At 38.4% G+C, this 23199-nt stretch overlaps 1 long non-coding RNA gene across 2 annotated transcripts; it reads right to left on the reverse strand.

The window, feature by feature from the left end:
• Positions 1-1803: 1803 nt before the first annotated feature.
• LOC137476792 (uncharacterized) lies at positions 1804-22446 on the reverse strand. 2 transcript variants are annotated; one of them, XR_011000602.1, is made up of 3 exons: positions 22009-22446; positions 15325-15427; positions 1804-2464 (listed from the first exon to the last, which is right to left on the reverse strand). It is a non-coding gene; the product is annotated as an uncharacterized lncRNA (long non-coding RNA). The 2 variants fall into 2 exon arrangements; XR_011000601.1 differs by lacking the exon at positions 1804-2464 and adding an exon at positions 7930-9564 and having other exon boundaries at positions 22009-22441.
• Between the last annotated feature and the right edge of the window lie 753 nt (positions 22447-23199).

The following is a 23199-nucleotide window of genomic DNA, read 5'->3' on the forward strand; positions in this document are numbered from 1 at the left end:
GGCAAGCTTCCTGATGCCTTTTGTTGGACACATTTGAAAGCTGAGGCTGGATGTATCCGCATTTCCTTGTTTGGGTGAACTCAGAAGTGGAAAGCGTTATTCAGTGAGTTAAGCATCCACCTGACACAGCCTCCCCGATGAAATCTGTCGACTCACATCCCTTTCTGGGGCTCACGTCAGTGCTTTGCTGGAGTTATTTTCCATGCCCCATTCCCGTGGGATGCTCACCTTGTGGTGCTGGTGTGGTGGCCCCCCTGTTACTCACGGGGCTGAGCAATACCACATGTCTGAGCCCACGAGGAGCCTTGTGCTGCTCATCCAGGGGAGGTACAACCCGGCTATTTAGCGCTCAGGATTTTCCAGCGAATTCATCACCATGCTTTGAGGCTTGCAGTCCACTCCCACCTCCAAATAAAATCCATTTTCTGATCCATGACCTCATTCTGCATATAATATTTCAGCCCAGCTGCGCGATTGGGTCCTGCATTTGCAAAACTGTGATTTCCCTGCCAGCTCAGCGCCAATTCTTGTTCAATTTTGGTTTATTATTATTTTTTATTTGGGCCCATCACTTCTTTGGCTACCTACATGGACACAGTGAGGCATATCATGAAGGCCCAGCCCTGGTGCCAGGAGAAGCAATCACACGACCTCCACAAGGCAAATTCTCCAAAGCTTCCCAGCGGGGGGCACAGATCACCAATCACTGCAGGTCTGTTTATGAGTTAGGAGAGCTTTCCAACTTCGAGAAACTTGCTGAGTTTATTTCAGGTATGCGCTTTTCCAGGCCCATAAACATTTAGTTTTTAATCTGCCGCATCAGAGGAGAAAGTGAAAATAGTTGTAAGCAGAGAGCAGGGCTTGAACCCCCCCATCTCCTCTTTTAAGTGAGCACATGGGCACATGTAGAGCGAGCAGTTCTTAGATATATAGCCCACCTAGGTAAAGCACTTTCAAATGTACTTCATTTATTTATTCTAGGCCCTTTTTTGGCCCAAAATCATCAAAAATTGCTGTCTCTAGTTTCATTGTGCCCTTTTGAAATTGTCCAGATTTTGCGCTAAGAGTCTAAAGCCACAGCAAAGGAGCAGGCCAAGAGGAAAAGCTTTTGAAGAGTTCCCACAGCTGTGAAAACACGGGCCTCAGGCTGTGTGTAGAGTTACTTCAAACAGCTGCTTCAGGTGACTAAACACCTTGAGTCTCATTCATCAAGTGTTGTTTATACTGGCTGACAGACCAGACTTGGAGAATTAACTCCGAGAAAAAAAGATGTACTACATACCAAGTATGGGAAAGGAACCCAGTTCCCTAAATAAGAAAGGAAGGAGGAGGATGGGGGGAGAATAGGGGGAGGGAAGAGTCCCTTTAAAATAAAACAGATGAGGGCTAATTTTATTTCATGTTAATAGGCCTTTTGATGCCCTTTGCATGTTTAAAATCAGAGGTGAAGGAGTATTGATGGTTTGCCACTTCGTAATCATGCAAATAAAAGCAATTGGAGTGATCCCTGTGCCTTGACAAGAAGCTCAGCTAACCTGGTGTAAAATCTCAATGGCTAATTAGAAGCCTTGAATAACCTATTAAAATAAGACCCTTTTTCTCAACTATCCTCAACAGAGAATATCAGGAAAAAAAAAAGTTCCCTGTGCTGCCACCCCCCTGCTCCCATTTAGCATCAGATTGTGCAGATTCCACCCGTAGTTTTGGTACAGGACTTATCACTCAGCTTGAGATAATATTCTTTCATCTCATATCCATATGAGAAGGTGACATGATAAGATATTTGCAATCGTGTAACTGCTTTGCATGGATCAAAAGAGGAATGAAAGAAAATGACATGAGTCAGTGTCAAGTGAAGTGCTACTAGTTAAGTAAGCTTTAAATATTGAAGGGGATTTTTAATATTTCCTTTTAATCTCGAAATCTGTCACTTGGTGATTCTTTATAACACTGGAGTTGTTACTAACAATATTTTCCATGGTTTCATTCAATCCAAATGCAAAAACCCACCCCATCTCAGTCATGGCAAATGTTGCAATTTCTACTGGCAATTTCTCATCCACAACCCAGGCAGATTTCAAAGAAAAGGAGATGTTTTTCAGGCGCTGGGATACTGTTGGGATCCTGATGTTTGAACACTGGCAGTAGAACATAGGCCAACAGTAAGATTTCAGTGTTTTTCTCGTTGTTTTTCCTTAAGAAGCAGTCAGACTGCAAGGGTGAATATGCTTTCAGAGACAAAAATAGCGTTCAGAGGAAGAATTTAGAATCACAGAAAATTATTTTGAAAGAAGATTGTTTCGGAGGCTGTTTCCCTGACAAACTTGGTAAATAGTTTGGCAGATCCTGAAGCTGTTGGATTTGCATATGCATCTAGAGGGGCTGAAGAAAAATACCAGGTGGTTTTCTTCTCAGAGCTTTGGAATAACACAAAGTTGATGGCAGTAGATTTACATCTTATTCTCTGAAAAAAAAAAAAAAAAAAGCAAAACCTAAACCAATTTCTCTGAAGAATAGGATTGAAGAGTAGCAGGTTTAAAACTGTAAGTGAGGAATATAGATGAACCAGTTTCTTTCTTTATTTAGGGTGAGTTATGTCCTTGACTGAGAAGGATCTCCCCATTGGTTTTTGTCTAGGCTGAGAGAGGCAATCCTAATTGGATTAAAACCCCCTAAGTAATCCAGTGCATATCCAAAATAAGAAGATCAAATGACTGAAATAATATCTTATTCTTTTCACTCCTGAAACAGTGATATTACTGGAAAGGATTAAAAATTAAGTTGTTTATGTCCCTGGCTGACATGATTTGGGACTCTTTCCCATGTCATTTATAACACAATAATATTGGCCTTGTGGCTGATATCTATGTCAGGCAAAAATTTAGGGATGCTACACTAGGGAACTGAAAAAAACGGGAAAAAACTACAAGATAGGTTCAGTAGCAGAGGTGTTAGGAGGTGCTGCAGTGGTGATTTGTGAAGGGCGTGGATTGGAAAAAGTGGTGGACTTCAAACCAGGCAGCTGGAGGTGCTCAAGGCTGTTTGGAGACCTCGCTGATGAAGGAGTTGAGCCCCAACCCTTTCCAAACTGAGGAGAGTTTGGTATCTCAGTGTCCCCTCCCTGCCATGGTGGCACTTTGTGCCTCACATGAGGTGCTCCATGCTGGCCAAGGGAATTTAGGCACTACTGCAGCTTAAATCACCAAGATTAATGTATAACTGTGGTCATACACAAACTACATCAGCTGAATATTGGTTCTCTTTGCAAGGCTCCAGGGGGGAGATAAAATAGATTTGTAACATTTGTTTTCAATAAATTACTTTTTTGATTCCAAACAAAATATTATTTTATTCCGTTTTGCTCATAATTTTGGACTGGGCAGCTACTTTTAGCTTGGAAAGGGTGAATTTTGGTGGATGTGGATGTTAAAACACAGTGGGTTCACAACTTTTAATCAAAGCAGGCACTGGGTCTGTTTGGGGCACACAGCCCCACGTGTGGCTGTGTTGTCCCCGACCTCCTCACTGCTCCAGAGCATTGGTGGATCCCATAAAACCCCTCTGTGAGCTGGAGAAGCTGTGATTGCAGGCTGGGGAAGGAGGGTGGATCACCCAGGTGTCACTGTTTTAGGAGGTGAGTGCCTCTCTCTCTCCCTCCTTGCCATCAGCGCCGCGCGCTCTGCCAGCCTTCGAGTGCCGCCACCCCGGCTCTTCATCCGGACGGGGCTGCCAGGAGCCACTTTCATTCCTGTCCCTTGCTGGGACTTGAACACTCTCCAGTTCCCTTGATTTCTCCCCCCTCCTCCTCCTTCCAGGCTGATTTTTTTTTTTTTTTTTTTTTTGATATCGCAAAGTTTGTTTGTTTCTGTAAGTAAAACTGAAATTTCCCTGAAAAAGCGGAAGCGCTTTCCAGGCTTGCAAATATTTTGTTTGCTTCATTTTACTGTTGTGCCTTTTTCTATGAATCTGAGCCATGACATTTACCTAAAAAATAGAGAATAATCTGCCCACTGGAATGAAATTGAAAGAATCTGATGATAATAAGGATTACTATTAGTTACAACTGTGAAAATGTGGTATTTTATAGAGTGTGACCACATTTTGCAAGGGAGCTGAGAAATGTTCAGATCTCTCCTCTTTGGACAGCTCAGAGGACAATTAAAAGGTAACAATAATCTGAAAGAAGGTGAATAGTCACTCTGGGGGTATAAACAATCCCTTCTCATTTATTAAGATCACAAGAGTCCCGGTGTCAGTCTAGAGCAGCTCAGATCACCTTCAGTGAGATGTTTGCTACGTTTCCTTAGGCTGAGCTTGATCTGGTTAAACAAAGAAAACGCAGTAATAAATTATCCAGAATTTACCTGTGCTCACCAGAGGCCGCCTAAAGCTTGCACAGCTTATTATTTTTTTCACGTAATTTCCAATTTATTTTGTACTTTACAAGTTTGTTTTGGCTGGGATTGAAATTTAATTTGTTCTTCAAAGAAACATAACAATGGAAATACAAAGAGGAAGCTTTTGTTCTCTCCCTAGGAGTTCTGAAAGGTAATAATTATGAAATGATAAGATTCTAAATGAAAATGTCACTTGCAAAGGTTGAGGTTGAAAACAGCACAGACCTATGTAAAGCGAGAAAAGTCACATTTGATTCATGAACATAAATACAACCAGAATGATTTAATTTTTAAATCATCTGATGATTTATCGTATAAATATTTTACAATTTTGAAAGGAAATTCTTCAAAGCACGGATGTCTGCGAGAACACAATGCAGCTTTGCAAAAACAGCACTCCTGTATTATTAATAATAACAGTAATAGTAGAAAAATTAATAAAATATCATAAAAGTAGACTAGAGGAATAGCTATTTTTATAAATTCCAACAACTGCTATTCAACAATACCCTGAATCAGATGTAGGAGCAAAGTTTCATATTGTCTCTGCTCTGTGTTGTTACAGTGATCAGCATATCAATGGCTCTGTCTCTGCCCTACTCAACCAATGTTTAAAACAAATATATTCCTCCAAATTTAGCTTTATGCACTGCATTCCCTTATTTATTTAACCCCTTCCACTTTCTGCTACCTGCCTGTCTCTCCTCCTGTTTATGTGTGAGCATGGATGTTGATTTTTAGAAAATTTGTTTTTGCATACACATTGCCTGTTTCCTTCTGTGCTTCTTAATCAGGCAAACTCTGCTTGAGCAAAATATATTTTGGTGGAGTTTACCCCTGAATTATATATGTTGGGTTTTACTTCAAAACTCAGGAGTGCATTTTACAATTAAAACATAGGTTCGGCATTGGAGTTTGTGCCTGAGAGTTGTTGCTGCCCAAAAGAATGACCTGATAATGTTCATGGTAAAATTCTCTTTCTCACAGTGACGTAGAGCTCCCACACAGGTATTAAATATTGGAAAAGTTCTCCAAGGAGGGGATACTGGTGGGGGTTTTGAAGTCAGATACAAAAGAGGGTCTGCATTTCCTTGCTGACAGAAACAGCTCAGCACTGATTGCTATCTCCATCTCATTTCAATTTTCCCTTTGAAAGAGATCAGACATTATTTTCAGCTCCTTTTTAGTTGTTTTACTTCCTCTTAAGTCTTGGTATAACTGGTGACCCAGCTCCCTTCCCAATGTTCCTTTCTTTTGGCTGATGCATTTATTTTGTTACCTCGATGTTGTGCTGCCAGTGAGGCTGGAGGAACTTTGTCCTGCACTATTTTTTTTTTTTTTCAGTCCCCAAATGTTAGGTGATGATTTAGAGCACACAAATACAGTTTTTGTTTCTGGCCTGGTTGGATAAGCTTGTGTAGAATAACCTATCTATAAAAAGGTCCCAGTGGGTGATTAATTCATTACATCTGAACCCATTTCTTGTGCATAAAGATGCTTTTAGAAATTAAGTGTTGATAAAGAATTGTGAGTAAAACTGTGGTGCAACTCAAGGCACAGATATCTGTGTGCAAGGTTCTTAAGTAATTTTTTCCCAACATTTGTACAGCGCTGTCTTGGTAGATGGTACAAGTATGGAAAAGTTTTGTTGCAATCCTTCTTGAATGGAATCAGCTTTTATTCTTTTCTTTTTTCTTTCTTGTACTGAAGGAACACGGAGTTTCAATGAAGCTGCAAGTGCTGTATGACTGTTTTAGTTGGAAAACGGAATTTTATCAAAACTGTCTGCATGGTGGGTGATGATTAATTTCTAATTTCAAGCATGGCATATGGTATAATTCTTACTTGAAATGAACAAAAGCACTTGCGATTACCTGAACCAGATCTGGCTCCAGTATTTTCAGGCAACTTTGCCAAAACAAACAAAAAGGTAACATAGGCATTCATTTGAGTAATCAAATAAAAAAATGTTCCAACAGCATTTATACTCCTTGAGTTCACTTTTAAAATTTTATTGAAAAAGAAGTATCATATGATTCTGTGATTATTAAAAAAAATATTGTTTAAAAAGAAATGTGGTGGAAGATGTTCTCAGAAACTATTTTAAGAGCATATGCTAATTAGAAGGATAATTTTGTAGAAGTTGTATTGGATACCAACATTTCAAAGACCTTACAGTTTTCACTTACAAAATTTCAAGTTTGCAAAGTACTGAAATATTTTGTTCTGTCACTGTGTGATAGCAAATCCAGCAGACCTTCTATGAACTGCCTATAAATGACTGGTGGGTGGGTGGAGAAATTGGGGCGTGTAGTTAATATTCACATTTCATTTTGCTTTCTCTCTCAACTTTTTAAAAACATTTTTCTCATGGCAGTAATGGGCTTTCTAACTTTGCTCTCATAAAATGGACAATTTCTTGTGGAATACAGGTGAAAATTTAGCCAATATTTAAACCTCTTGTTGATAACATGGACATTAGCAAGACTTTTTTTGACTAAAATGGTGCTACTTATGGGGCATTACTCTTATTCCAAATTTGAGTTTAAAAATTCAAGAGAAAAGCTGCCTAATTTCTATAATTACTCTTATTTGTGTTGTATGTACTTTAGACCTTTATTAATATTGTTTAACAGCAGGTAAATAATCATTAAATCCTCAAAACAAATTTTGTGGCACATTTGCACATCTTTCCAGGCTTACTACTTTCTGAAATTAAGATTAATGGTAGAGGATTATAACTACAATTTTCTCTTGCAATTTGAGATGTAGAACCTAAAAAAATATGTGCAAGGCTATTTGATGGGTCAGGACAATAATCATGGTCATATGAAGAAAGACTTTAGAATGGACCAAAGTTCTTACTGAACTTTTTACCTATTTTCTAAAAGATAATAAAAAATCTAGAAACCTGCTGTAGGTCAGCAGAAGAATTTATTGACCCCACTGAAAGTTATGGAAGGGGAAGTTTTTATGTGACTGTAGGAAATTTTTGCTGTAAGCAAAACAATGACCTCGCATTCAGACACGGTCATGTTAAATCCCAAGTATTTGGCACGTTTAAATATTTCAATAAGCATGTTTTTACATCTGAAGAGTAAATAAATACAGGGCAAAAATAAACCTTACTTTAAAAAAAGATGCTAAAGCAAACATATAGGTATTGCATTTTTATGTTGGTCTTAAAACAAGCCCAAGGCATTCTCCCACACTTTTTTCCCAACACTATCTCCACCTGTAATAATAAAACATGTCTTCTGATTACTGTGCTTTCCATTATCTCATGTCTGTACCTAATTTATTTGCTACCCAGCCTTACTTTCCCTGTGCTAAAGGGATCTTTCTCTTTTGGTAACGGAGTATCAGGTTGTGAGAGGTGGACATATCCCTAGCACCCCAAAATTTTCTTGTCTTGCTGAAAAGAAGTGTTTAAGTTCTAAAATATTTCAGAGCAGGATGTGTCCCAAACTAGAAAATGGAACTACATTTAAATGATGTTGTTTTAATTTTTTATAAAGAGTAAGATAAAGTTGCTGCTTTAGAAACATGAAATTGTAAAAGCTCAAGGAGTACAATGAGTTTTAATGCCCTTCAAAATATAATACCCTCACAATGATTTGTAAAATATTATTACATTAGAATGCAGATGTGGTCGTAGTTTTAATATGTGTGTTCTCAAAGTTATTGGGAGTGTTTATGCTCCAACAGTTAAACTAATATACAGATGTCTAAAAAAATCAGACTATTTGACCATACATTTAAGACTATTGATTAAATTAGGTGAAACTCACCACAATCCATTTTCCAGGTGTGGAAAAAGGATAAATCCATTTTTTATGCTTTGTGACTTTCTTACATGTGTGTATTCATTGTAAAGATTAAAAGTACACTTTCATACCTAGTTTCAGTATGGGTTTTTTTGGTAAAAATCTCTCTGCAGGTCTTGTTTTAAGACCTTGGTGGTGTTACAGCCAGATGAAATAGTCATCCCTTGATGTCCATGTCAACAGGAGCCTTTCCATTGTTTTCCATGGGTATTGAAAGAGGCATGGTGTGCTTTGCTGTGATCCCAAACCCATGTGATTAGCAGTACAGAGGAGATGGTGTATTTGAGTGAGTGATTTATGCTTTGCTTGTTTCTGTTGTCCACAGAACACGGGTTTTGCTACAAGATGAACTCTGATTTCAGGAAATTACCCACATTGTCAGCAAATTTGCTTGTCCTTCTTTAACATTATGAACAGGCCATTTTTCATGTTTTAGAAATATTTTAATGCTGGACTTTGATATATTATTACCACATGGTCATATCACAATAAACTTTCCACTGCACACAGACAGGCTTGAGGATTCCTAAAAAAAATAGTATCAAAGGAGCAATACCCTTGGGTCCCTGCAGAGATCCAAAGGAAAAGATCTCCCTAGAGCTGGCTCAGTTTTACTTTTCCCATAGATAATCACAGTGCACAGGAGTCAGAGGTTCCAGTCTCAAATTTACCCTGAGAATAAGGAATTTTGGTAAAAGTGGCATGCAGGATTAGTAGGAAGAAAGTTTGAAAGGAAAAAGTTCCAATCTGCATAAGACTGCTAAAAGAAAAATACCATCAAAAGGTCAAAATTGGTGATGTGACTTTATCTATAACAAGAAATAATGACATCAAGGGGAATTTTGGGTATGGGAAAGGTATGTAAGTCCCTAATTTCTGCATGAAACACACTGTGCTATGTTTTGTGGGATATTTTGATTACCTAATGGGAAATTATGAACCTCTCCTGGAGAAGATGGCAGGAGTTTATAGTCTTCCCTTCTCAAGAAGAATAGGAATTTACCTTTCCTAAAAGTCTTGTTCCAGCAGACAGAAGTAGAGGAAGAACTGATTAGGATTCCCCAAGAGTGGAAGAGTTAATCCCAAGCCAAATCTGAAGGTCAAATGTGCAATTTGGGAAACACAATTTGTTTCTGGATGAGATTTTTTCCTCTCAAATTCTGTATAAATAAAAGAACAGAGATTCTCTGAGCTGATTTGTGTCTACACTGAGGGCAGGGTCGAGTTAAGAGCTGAGATAGCTGAGAAAAGGGCTTTGTTTTCCATTATTAGCTACAGGAAAGGCCAGAATGTCCATTTGAACTTGAGTTTCTATCCCATCAAAGTATCAGCCTGAAGACCTAAAAGCAAACAAACAAATAAAAAATATCAAGCTTGAAATTTCTCTCTTTGAGGCTGGTCAAGTGCTGGAAGAGGGGTCCAGTGGGAATCTTAGGAAAGATTACCCTTGGAGGTGTTCCAAGGAGGCCCTGGGCTCTGAGATTGGTCTTTTTGTGAGTGGGTGTTGGGTCTAGATGTGCCACGCAAGAGAAATTACCCTGTGATTCCCTGACAAACTGAACCAGGCCAAACCCAGACATAAGTAAGTGAATTTTGTCTTGGTCTTCCATAGCATTTATTGACTTAAATTATGTATTTGGGAAGGAAAGTAGTCCTCAAATTAATTTTCCCTTGCAACTTAATATTTTTTGATATATGAGACACAAATATTCCTCATTTGATTTTGATAAGAGACAGGTTTAGCAAATTAAAATTGTATTGGTTAGAAGTATTTTAGTATTAAATATATAGTTATAAAGAAAAATATTAAAGTATCAGAGCACTTTGGTTTCTGCTTGGGCTCTTTAGAAGCACTCTGAAATATTGAAGAGCAGCAGAGAACTAGTGAATCCAAAGAAATCAATGCAATATGTTGAAATAATGAGAATATCCCTAGAATCAAAGAGGATCCCAGTATCTCCCATAGCCTGCAGTCTGGAAATTTGCAAATTCCAGCACTTTCAATGCCTCCCCACACACAGCATCCATCTCTTCCCTTTTGGAATTCTGCATTTCCTTCAATGGATCACATTTCTTTCTTTGGAGCTCTGCATCTTTTTCTTCAGACCAGTTTCAGACGTCACCAAATTTACTGCCCTGGGTTCACTATCCAAGCAGGCAGAAAGAATCTCTTTTCTAATTTTGTAAAAGATGGAGTCTTAATCCCTTGACTTTAAGTGATGAGGTTAAAGAAGTAGCTCAGATTTTTTTTTTTTTTTTGATGAAGTGAAGGATAAAGGGACCTTTCTTTTTATATTCCACTAATTCTTTATACAAGTGTGAGCTTCCACTTCCACATTTAAGATTGCTGCTAGAAACTAATTTCAAGGGTTATACTTGCATGAAAAAACTTGTACCTAGAATTATTTTTATTTTTTCCCTTGTAACTTCTGACATCTTGATTTTTCATTCAGGAAAATTGAGGGATCATTTTGGCAATTATTATTTTCTTGTAATGATGAAACCTCATCCATAACATCTTTACATCTCATTTGCAACAGGGATAAACTGAAATGAGCTCATTGTATTAATAATTTTAGTTCTGATTTGCATGTATTCTTTTTTTTTTGTTGTTATTGATATGAAGTAAGTTTACTCTATAATGACCAAAGAGACTCATCTTTCCCTGTGTACATTATGAGACAGAATATTTGTTTTGAAACCTGTGACAGATAAATCTCTATGGAATTCAAGGGTGAGTGACATTACTGCCACAGAGCTACAGCCTGGGTGAGGTCACCATACAGCAAGTGAGCAGCAGAATAGATATTTAAATTCATCCAACCAGAACAGATTTGTTCTTCTGAATTAATGTCATTTCCATTTGCAAATGGATGTTGCATCAAAGTAATAGCTCATAAAATCATGGAAACTTGGAATGGTTTGGGTTGGAAGGGACCTTAAAGCTCATCCCATTCCAACCCTTGCCATGGGCAGGGATATCTTCCACTGTCCCTGGCTGCTCCAAGCCCTGTCCAGCCTGGCCTTGGACACTTCCAGGGATCCAGAGGCAGCCCCAGCTCCTCTGGGCACCCTGTGCCAGGGCCTCCCCACCCTCACAGGGCACAATTCCTTCCCAATATCCCATCTGTCCCTGCCCTCCATCAGTGTGAAGCAATTCCCCCTCAGCCTTTCCCTCCATGCCCTTGCCCAAAGTCCCTCTCCAGCTCTTTTGGAACCTCTTTAGGTACTATTTCTTGCGGTGTTCTGGGGACTTTTTTCTCCACCTTGTAAATTGAATTTCTTATGATTTCTTTGCTCCTCTGGTTCTGTTTCTTGTTAGCAAAACTGAAGTAAAATCAGGCTTCCTGTGCAACTGGAAAAAACTGTGTTGAGTTTGGTTGTCAAACAAGGGAGGGTTCAAGAGTTTTGAGCCTTTTGTTTTATTTGAATCAATCAAAGTCCAGAAGTCCTGTAGGTACAATTTGTTATTTGGCATAAATGGGATCATTATTGTCCTGTCTTCTCCCTGGGAGCCATCCTGCTGCTTTCTGCAAGCAAGGGTGACTTAGGCAGAGGTTTTAGACCCTCTTCGTAGTAATTCCCCCCTTGAACATTTATTGCAGGTTTGGTAGTCTACCTTTATTTGCTTTTAACTGCATTTAGCATCTACCCACTATTTAAAAGATCTAAATCTGCCTGTGGATTCCAGAGTTGTTGATCCTGCTGGATGGATTGCCCAGTTAAAAGAGTGGTTTTGGCTGTGCAGGTTCACGGATCGGATCCATTTCCCCAACATCAGGAACACCACCCATTGACAGCAGGCCTCATCAACAAGTACAGTCAGGAAACGGCCAGGAATGTCAAATATTTATCCCTTTTAAAAAATTTAATATGTTCTCCTGGGGCCTGATTACAGAATTTTTTAATGCTTACAAATTTCTTCAGTGCAACAGTACTAGTTTGTTTCCAAGGAAACAAATGTACTTATACTGCACTGCACACATTCTTAATCATTAAATTCTATAATCTCCCTGCCTCATTCTTTCTTTTCCTCTCTCTCTCCCTCTCTCTTTGAATGGGTAACTTCTAAAAATTGTTTGCTTTTCGGTTTTTTTTGAGTGGAGTCCCCAGATACTCTTTAACTGCAGGTAAATTTTCAAATATGTTCTCAACAAAGCATTGTTTCACATTACTGAAAAAAACTCCAAACCCTTAATTGTTGAGAGCTTTTATGAAATCATCTTAATCAAGATAAATATGTATCCTTTATTCTTTTGCTATTTAATGTGCAAATTTATTTTTCTGAAGCGGATCTTCAGTGTGGTTTGATGTGAAATGTCTGGGTACGAGTGATATTTAAAAATCAATCTTGAATGTATATTTTTTTAATTCAGGCTCTGCAGACTATGTATGTTTATGCAACACTGTTTCTGTAAGGGAAAAAAGGGTGTGAGCTTATATGGTACTTTACAGATATACAATTTATATATAAGATACCAGCTTTGAATTTGTCATTCAGAATATACTAAATATTAACTGAGGACTAATAGGAGCTCACTGGAGGGACGACACATTTTTAAAGTGACATCTTAGCATTCAAACCATTCATATTCTTCAATGTGAATGTAATTTTTATCTAAATGATTTCAGAGGAAAATTGATTCATTTGACTATAGTGCTCCTAAGACCAGTGGGAAGCTCATCATCTTAATATTGAATCTGTAAATCCTTTCCACTAGGGATGATTAACAGCTTTGTCAAGTGTTTATTTTACTTTAAGAAGAATATGTAATTTCCTGGCATAACTGAGACAGATTTCACTCCATTTCTTCCTTTGCATGTCACATTCATGCTGTAGGTTAGCATGATCGAGCCTACCTCTATTAGACTTCTATTTTGAGCAGTAAAAGGATAGCCTAATAAGTTTTCATAGTTTAATGAGCAGACATCAGTTTGCCCTGTGATTCATTTATACTTGATAAATAAAAACCCCTCAGCAGTCCTGATAAGAAGTAATAACAGGGAATTACTTCCAGATGGCACTTTTGCAGTGCTGCACGTGTGGTCTGAGCTGCCCATGGGATATAAACCCCATGTTAGAGCAGCCATGTGCTGCTCCCAGGACTGGGAATCCATGGCAGACCCTTCTTGGTGGCAGGACAAGGACAAACCACCAAGCTGAGATTTTGCTGGATAACCAGCCGCACAAGAACAGAATTTTCCCCATTCCTGCTACAAGGGAGAATAATTTGTATTGGTAAAGCTTTACAGAATTTCTTGATGCACCATTTTCTCACTCTTTTTGTTATGGAGCTCTTCAGCATTGAGGTTGTAGCCAAACCTCATCTATTTTCTTGATCTTCCTTGGTTACTTGCGTTGGAGCACACCAAAGACATTAATTTAATGTATTTTTTGGTCTACCTTTAATGAAGACAAATCTTAAAATATTTTATATTCATCGTAATAAAAAAGAAGGTCTATCAAATACCTGAAAATTAATAAGATACAATAGATTTTGATTAAAAAGATCCTAGAAAAAGTGTGGTTATGTGGAAGAGTTTAGCTGTGCAGGGACATTTCCATGCTCAGCTTTTCATGCAAAATCCAGGGGTGGGAATATTCCAAAGGGAATGGGAGAGACAATGTCCTTGATGCCTTAGTTGGAATATCTGATCACTCACAGATTCTTCATCACTGTGCCAGGCAATAAAAGGTTAGGAATCATGAACATCCCCACCCAAAATCCAATACATTATGCTTACACTCGTGTCATTTCCCATGTATAATTATTTAAGACACCAAACCCCAACATCTTCACCAAATCTGTCAGAATTCAAGAAGTGTTACGTCAATGCTGTCAGGCACAGGGTGGAATTCTTGGGGAGTCCTGTGCAGGGCCAAGAGTTGGTCTTGATGATCTGTGTGGATCCCTTCCAACTCAGCACGTTCTATGATTCTCTGATTCTATGATTCTGTGATTATCTTTTTTTGGGGATTTAATTTGTGGCCTTTCCCTTCTTTGACTGTCCATATGAAGTACATGAGGTTTGGCCACAACCTTAATGCTGAAGAAGACACTCAATAAAAAAAGAAGTGAGAAAATGGTGTATCAAGGGATTCCTATGAAGCTTTACAAATCTGAATTATTCTCACTTGTAGCAGGAAGGGGAAAATTCTGTCATTGTGCTGCTGGTTGTCCAGCTAAATCTCAGCTTTTTGGGGGGTTGTGGTGAGAAGCTTAAATGAAAAGTTTAGCCAGTAATGAGCTCTGTATGGTTTGGACCTTCTTGTGCAGACTGGCAAAGTAACAGATTTCAGCGGGGGGGGGAAAAAAAGTTTGCTAAAAGCCTTACTTTCTCTTCCAATATGAGATTAATTACAGCCAAAGCGATCAGGGAATGCTCCTGCTTTAGGAATAAATGTTGTGAGCGTGATTGCCTTCAGAACAGGAGTGACACAAATCTATTCTGCCTCTGAAACGGTACCATCAAGTGTTGTTTTGTTTGGGTGTTTCTGCAGAAAGTGCTCCGTGCTCTTTTCTCTCCAATTTCCTGCTCAAAGTCTAAAATAGAAATTGCAGATTAGAAAATCCTTTGAGAATGGGGTTCAGCAAGTGAAACTGCTTGAAGGTAAGTTTCATACTAGTTTGACTGAATTTAATGAGCCATTGTTAGGAACCAAGCAAGCAAGTATTCTAGTGAGGCAGGAGGTATACACAAGCTGTCTTTTCAAGAAACCATTGTAAATCTGGTAACAAAGAGAGCCTGACTTCCTCCTTGAATTACCATGTTGACAAAAAGTCTACTGCATGCGCTGATAGCAAATGAGATACATTCTGCTGGTAAAGAAAATTAGACCTTAAATTTAACTCTCTAAAGCCTAGTGTCTAGGGCAAGGGAAAAGGCAGAGTCATGCTGAAAAGCAAGCTGTTGCTTCAGCACAGGCTGTGTGCAACTCCTTGTTCTGAAACAGAACATTTTGTGCAACTTTGCTCTATGATTAACAAATGTATTTTAACAGAGAGTAAAAAGCATGGGGAGAGTGGGGAAAAAAAAAATAAACCGACATAGCAAGCTGTGTCTTTAACCAGTAGGGATTAAAGAATTCACTTTGTTACCTGGGAGGCATCAAGGTGAAGGTCTCTGGTTCTGAGGGGTTGTGCTCACTCAGTGCTTGCTAACCTTGGGCTGGCTGCTTGGAACGTGTGTCTTTGCTGTAGACTGAAAAGGGTTTTTTAATATTTAAAGTTATTAGTTTATAGTATCCATGTAATTTCTTCAGCCAAAGGGCTTTAATTTCTTTGATGTGCATCTCTGTTCCAGCTGGTACTCCTACCACTCCTGCTGTCTCTTAGCCCTAAGTAAGGTTTCTCTCTTTGTTAAAGCTGGTGCCACTGATTTATCTTCAGCTCTGAGAAGGGCTTTTATCCATTTTAAAAGTGATGCTGCTGAGACAGCTTTCCCTTGCCCTGAGAAGATGATTTTTTAATTCATATTTGGTGGTTGGTTGGTGGATTGTTTTTTTTTTTTTTTTTCCTCTTATTTTTCCCTTTCCTTTAAAAAGTATTTTTACATTGAGGTGTATTTCTCTCAGGTTGCCTGTGGGGTCTCCTTCTATGCTTTGTTTCTTCTCAGAAAAAAAAATCTTTTTGGGGAAAAAAGCAAATTTCCCTTCTTTTTGGAAATTCTCCCCACCCCACTGGGGGCTACAGACAATATTGCCCTAAAGAGGATCTCGGTTGTGGTGTGAAAGACAAGAACTTCTCCTCATTCAGAGTCCTTTATCAGGGGAAATCATCCTGGGCTTTCCTCCTTCCTTAAACTATTCAAACTATTTTTCTTCCCTACATGTGCTGGAGTCAAGAATGTCCTTGTGAATCAGGCTCATAATTTGTTATTTAAAGAAAATACATAGAGTTTATACACTTGTGGCTTCCTGGACTGGTCTTCCTAGGTTATTTTCCCATTTTATTGGTTATCAACTCTTCTGTACCCTGTAGTGCAGATTTTTTTTTTATATATTTAAAATGAAAATTATGGGCGTTATCTTTATACAGATAACTAAAGGAAGCTTTTGAAGTCATCTGGCCTTCCTTGGTTACTTGGGTTCATGCACACCAAAAATATTTATTTAATGTATTTTTTCTCTATCTTTAGTGTAGACAAATCTTAAAATGTTTTATATTCATCTTAATAAAAAATAACATCTATGAAATACCTGAAAACTAATGAAATGCAATAGATATAGATTAAAAAGACCTTATAAAAAATTGCAGATAACCCTAAAAACCAGAAACAGACTCTTAATATGGAGCTGCTGGCCAGGAGACTTCAGAGACTGTACACTAAAGAAAAAAAATATTTTTTTCACAGGATCCTGAGATACCTTTAGCAATTGACAATCTCCTGTGGAAAAAAAAAAAAAAAAGCTTATTTACTGTTAAAAGTAGCAAGTCATTCCATCAAAGACAAAATTATCTTGTAACTTGGTATAACCAAAGGCCCTGCTGCCATCTACGTGCTGAGAAAGAGTTTCAGCCTTTTAACAGCTTTTTCTTTTGGAATCAGTCAGAATTATGAACGATCTGGGGTACCTTACATTGCCTGCAGATGAGACAAAACGCTGTTATGGAGGCCAGCAAATAAAGCTTTACACTAATCAAATACTCTGCTGAATAAAATATGAGCATGTTATTTTGCATAATAAATAGCAAGCCAAAATATAAATTGAACAGTGGCACTAATAAATAAATAAGATCATTTAAAGCTGGTTTTCAGAAGCAAAAACTTCAAAGTTCATCCATTATGGATGTGTGTGTGCGTGCCTTAGTGTGGACGAGCAGAGGTGAAGTGGTGGCATACGTTGGTTTTTTCTCTACCTTTTTTTGTCTCATTCTCTGTTTGGATCATTAATCCAGCAGGAATGAGTAAAGAAACCCTTCTTCACATGGAAGTCGAATTGGAGCTGGATGATTTTTAAGCTCCCTTCCAACACACGATCTGCATTTCTTTTCTCGCCTTGCAAAGCCAAGACCTTGCAGTCGGTTTCTGCTTTCTGGAAAGAAAACAGATCCTCTTTGCACTGAGAAAAGCAGTTAAAATATTTCATTTTAGGTGGCTGAGAGTCTCTGTCTGCAGGCAGGTCAAGGAAGGTGCTGCCTGTGCTCCTTGGGCATGTCTCTGCTCTTTGGGGAACCATTGTCCCCACCAGGAAATATAAGAAAAGGGGAAATATTTTGCTTTTCATGTGTGTTGATTTTCAGTGAAATAAGAGGCTTTCAAGGAAAAACAAACCTTATTGCCATAGAGTAGTTCTGTTATGAAGAGGAACCAAAAACTCAGACAAAGCATTTTTGGCTAGTTCTGCTGTAGTTTTTAATTAACATCTCCTTCATTCCCTCCCTGAACTCAGTCTACATGAAGATGTTTAAGCAGCCCAGTGTCAAATTGGACTTTAAATTTAGACCGAAGACCTGTGGGACAGGGGGGATCTGTGGTTCCCCTTCCATAAATCATGACAACAATCAAAGCAAAGACAAACAGGAATTATTTTTTAAATTTTTTGAGGAAGTCATGTGTCACCTGTCACCACTGGTGACACTACAACCAAAGCAGTAACAAAAATCTGAAGAGGTCAGCAAATTTTCAGTTACCTCATTTCCTCTTCTCCTTTTTTTTTTAAATTTTTCCCCTTGCTTTCCAATCACAGGAGAGCTTTTTATTTTTCTTAGGAACAAACATCAGGAACCTGCTCTGCCTCTGTTCTTTGCTTTCAGTTTTCACTCTGAGGTGGCAGGGCTGGAACCAGGCAGGGTTGCTTCCAGTGGGATGCCAGAGTTGGGAGCTCCTCGTGCCAGCATCTGAGTCTCCAGGGATGGAGGGAGCAAAGCAAGAAAGGCGGGATCTTGTCTCAGCAATGTGCTGCTCTCAGCTCGTTCCCAAGTTTCTTCTCAAAAAATTAAGCTTATTTATACCCTCAAGACATATAAATCCATTATGGAAGCATCATATTTTCTTTCTTTTTTTCCTTCCCACAAAACCAGACAATTCCCAAGACAATTTTCTGTTTTTTCTTAATGTATCTCAGGTTGGGCCAAGTTTTTTTTTCCTAAACCTATATCAAATACTTTCAAATTACAGCTTTAAATTTTCCCCTCTGATGCCCATAATAACCATGTTTTTCTCTTCTTCAGGATGCTCACTCCTTCCACATATTTATTAAAAAAAAAAAAAGCTCAGATTTTGTACTTTTTTCTCTCATTTCCTCTTGATGTCACAAGTTTAATCTTGAGAACTGCTCTCCCAATTTAGCTCATTAATGCCCATCTGCTGTTCAGGGGAGCACCCTCACCCACCCTGCTGTCAGTGCCTTGGATATCTACAGAGATTTTCAGATCCCAGTCCCCTAGGTGTGTGACTTGATGCTTAGAATAAGTAATGCTACAAGCATCTCACTTTCCATAAATAAATATATATTTATTTCCATAAATAGGTCTATATATTTCCATAAATTTGTATCTATATATATAATTTCAACTTTCCTACATTGTATGCAGAGTAGCCCAGGGACTCTTTTGCTGTTTAATACTTGATTTTTTTGAGAAGTCATTCTGAGAACCCAAACTTCAGGCTCAAACCCCTTAAGTGATATTTAGGTGTTTAAATCTTTCCTGAACCTGTCCCTTTTTCTGTAAATTAAGGAGAAAGTTCTCCAAAGTGGGAAATATTAATGACAATTAATTACCCATTCTCATAACAACCTTTTTCTGAAACTGAGGTTCATTTCTCCATAAATTGTTAATCCTAAATGACTACACTCATAAAAAATATTACTTATTTGCAGGCAGTTTGTTAATAGAAAACAAGATCCCTATTTATCCTGGAATTTATTCTCTATTGATAACTCTAGTGTGTCTTTTTTGTCTCTTTGACCTCTAGATATGCTAAAAAAGAATAGCAAATAAATCCTATTAAATTAAAGGACTCATATTCACATTCCTGCTGTCTCCTGAATGTATTTTCCCTGAAAAGTCCTTGGCTTGCTTATTGGTGTTGGATAACACCACATTTTATTAAAGATCTGTGAAGTGTTTCCTAAGATGTTACACAGAGTATTTTATTTTTTTTTTAGACATTTAAGTTTTAAAAATTCTTCTTGGCTTTGCATAGGTGATAACAGGAAAGAGGAATAATGAGACAATACCTCTTCTTTCGGGGTTTTTAATTGAGAAATAAATTATTTCATGGCTTCTCATTAGTTATTCCCATGGCTTCTAATGACAAGGTGCCAACTTTCACACTTTAAGCAGGTTAATTAACCAGGTAGTAATGAAATTGGGTGATACCTGTGTGTTGGTGAGCCACAGCTCCTAATAATGTGCTTTAATGTCTCTGAAAGGATATTTTCAGCTCCAGCTCTTCTCAGCACTGCATAAATAAATGCTTCCCAGCTAACAGGCAAACTCGTTTTAAAGTTTCACTTTGGTCACCATTATTTTGCTCCTTGAAGTAGATATTGATATTTCTTCCCTTTTTGAGACTATAAAGGGACACCAAGAAAGGTGGAAGACCTCAATTGATGTGTTTATTTTCCTCCTATCCACTGGCCACATGTGTTAAATATTTTAATGCCATTTCTTTCCCCTAGAAATGATAAAATTAAATTTAAAATTTGATGTTTAAAGGTTTTCTAGGATAAAATTGATGTAGGAATGTGGGCAAATAGCAGGAACCCAGGTTAACAGAGAGTACATGTGCACAAGGAAGGAAACAAATTTGGAAAAGATAAGAAAAAAAACCCAAAAACACAACAAAAATTGAATTTTGGGCTTTCCAAGAGCAAGTCTCAATAGCTGTGTGATTTATCTAATTTAAGAAATATATTTTAAAGAATCACAAGGAGTATCCGTAGCTGGAAAAGTTGCTAATAACCAGTTGTGTTGGAAGGGATATGAAGAAATGCTTGAGCTTAATTTTTCTGCTTGAAATATTCAGGCACAAGTGGTACAATTTTTTTTTTTTTCATGGCAAACAAAATATTACCCAAGTTTTGTCTTCCTTCTTGCTGCTCACACAGCAATTCTGATTTCTAGGAAAGTATGTGTTATTTCTAAATATTTACTGGATGCTTTAAGCAAACAAGTGTTGGCCTTATTCAAGCACTGATCATTTTTACCAGTCATTATTTATAACACACAATTTGTCATCAAAATCACATGGGCATTGTCTCCATTCTCTTACTGGACATATGACTGCTAAAAAAATGAAGAATAACAATGCTGGCAAGTGAACGAAGAATAACCGAGTCTTCCCTCATATGAATTTTTTGAACAAATAAACATTTAGGTCAAACTTAAAAGGTCTTGCAAATATTTGTCTGAATAAACCAGTCAGGGCCCATCTGAGCACTCGCTGAGAGCAAATAACACGACCCAACAGAAAACAGCAAAGCAAATTTCCCAGGCTTGTTTGTAAAAGTAATCTTCAGCAAGTATTTTGGATTGTTTGACCACATACGCCCCGGTGTTTACTCACAGCAAGCAGGCTACTGAGCTTGAAGGCATCTTCCTAAGCAAAGCAGGTGAAATATGAACTGAATTCATCTGGTAGCTATGCTATTTTCTAAATGATTTTTGAAAAATAAATAGCCCTTTATTTTTTATATTAAATCCTGAGATTCTTTTTGCAATAGAAAATTTAAGGAAAATTCTGTTGACTGTGTAAAATGCCAGTAGTTTTCTTTGCTTGCTCTAGTAGTGAAAACTCTTCTAATCATGTTTTTCTCTGTGTTTTATTTGTTTGTTTGGGTGAGGATTAGTTGTGTTCCTGCTTTTAACCAGTGGGATCGTCAGTTGGGAGCAATTTTCTTCCCTGGGACAGAGTTTTATGCTGCTAGAAGTACTGGGAAGTCAGCAAGTAATTGATAAATGCAGTGAGTAAATGGTGGCTTATCCAACAAAACCCAAAGCTAAGATCTCAGGACTAGGTGGTCTGAGAAGATTAAACTCCACTTGGCTGGGGTGTGTTGAATAATGATTGAACACCCAGAGCATCTCAGCCCTGCATCTCCCACTCTTTTTATTTTACACATCACAATTACCAGCCATGATCTTCATTCATGACTTATTGTGGGCGACAGGCCATAATCCTCATTCATGACCAGCTAGAACAGGAAAAAAAAAAAACAAAAAAACCAACAAAAAGCCAACCCACCACACAAAACAAAAGCCCTTCATGGTACTTAGAGAGAACATGACATTATGCAGAGTTTCCCTCATTCTGAGAGCAGTACAGATACAACAAATGCCTCGGCAGAGATGCTTTTAAAGCATCTGTTTAAAAAAAAAATTAAAAGATGCAGCTTCCCTAAGTTGTTGTGGGGAAGAGAAAAAAGCAGGGTGGAATTGCAAACATGTATATCATTACTGCAACTGCATTCCATTTATTTTCCTTTTGGAAAATAAATTACATAAATGGGGTTTGTATTGTTAGCTATTCTTCATTCAGAGATTGGGATAATTAGGTTTCAAATACGGTGATGTTTTAAAACACATTTAATTTAGTAAAATTGGTAAGGAAGCTACAGCAATTAAAAATAAAGGACAAAAGTTTCTTTTGCCTTCCTGGGTAATTTGGGGTGAATTTAGACTATGGCATTAGAAGTACAAAAGGTAACTAAAAATGCCATTAAATGAAATGTTCCCAGTCCAAGCAATTTCCTTCTTAACAGAAAGTAAAATGCAAACAGAGATTACTAAAACCCTGCTGTGTTTAATTTAAGTGTATGTAAGCCTTTTACTCACAGTTATTTTGTCTGGAGATAATCATGTAGATCCTCAGTGGTCAGAGCTGTGAAGCGTGTGTTGTCAAAAGTTGCTCACTCTTTGATTCCCCCTCGCTTCTGTCAGCCATGGTTCACATCATGCAAGCTCAGCTCATTCATCTTCTGACAGGGTGGGATTCTCCCATTCCTGTCTCCATCAATTTGTTCCTGTCGCCTCTGGATTGCTCGCAGAAATGCCGAAAAAGTGTGTGAGCTGGGTGTAAATTATCATTATTTCTCTGGCTAACTGCCGGGATGGAGCACATCAGCAACAGGCAGGGGTAGGGCTGTTAAACCAGAGGGGAAACTCGGAATCTTCTGTAGGTTCATTATTCTACAGAAATGAAAGGGCTGGAGAGGCATTAGATACAGAGCCATGCACTGACAGGGGCTGTTCTGGAGAGGTTTGAATCGTGCTTCTGAGAGGAATTCTGTGCAGCCAGAAATCAGGGGCTGATGCTTGAGGCACGGTGCTCTCTTGGGCAGGGGGGTCAGTGGGGATTTTGCCCCACAAAAGGAGGTGCTGTGTGGGCAGTTTCTTTTGACACAGAGATTTTTGTGTTGGTGCTTTATACTGATACCTTATATCTGGTCTGAGAGTGCTCCAGGAGAGGTGAGGAGATTTTTTTGTTACCAAGGTCCTGATTCATGACAGTTTTCACTGTGTAGACAGTTGCTTCTGCTTCCATAGGGACCAGAAATTTCATTTACCACGAGGCAGTGGAAGCAGAGTGGATGTAAAACAGTTTGCATCTGCCAGCCGTGGAGTGTGGAATATTCACAGCAGCCACCAGCTGGGAATGAGCCAAAAGCTGTGATGCAGCGAAGGCTGAGGTGCTCCTCAACTGGCAAAGGCAAAACTCCAACATCCCAGGATTCAGACCAAGCAAAATGAGACTGGGAGGTTCAACAGCAGCCAGGCTGCCAGCACATCCCAGCCTGAGACCTTGGGTGCCACCTCAGACCCACCAGCTGCTTTGGTTTGCTCTGTCTTGCTCCTGTTGTCCTTCATTTCCAGCACATGCTGTAACTGTACATAAATTTTTCTAGGCAGAAAATGCAACATTTTTAGGAGTTCAGCCCCCATGAGTTGGCAATGAAAAGACCAAGAGCACCAGGTTATGGTCAAGTGAGTTGTTCTCCAAAAATATGTATCTGCTAAAATCATGGG

The sequence above is a fragment of the Anomalospiza imberbis genome, chromosome 7 (genome assembly GCF_031753505.1).
Source record: "Anomalospiza imberbis isolate Cuckoo-Finch-1a 21T00152 chromosome 7, ASM3175350v1, whole genome shotgun sequence".
Taxonomy (NCBI): Eukaryota; Metazoa; Chordata; class Aves; order Passeriformes; family Viduidae; genus Anomalospiza; species Anomalospiza imberbis.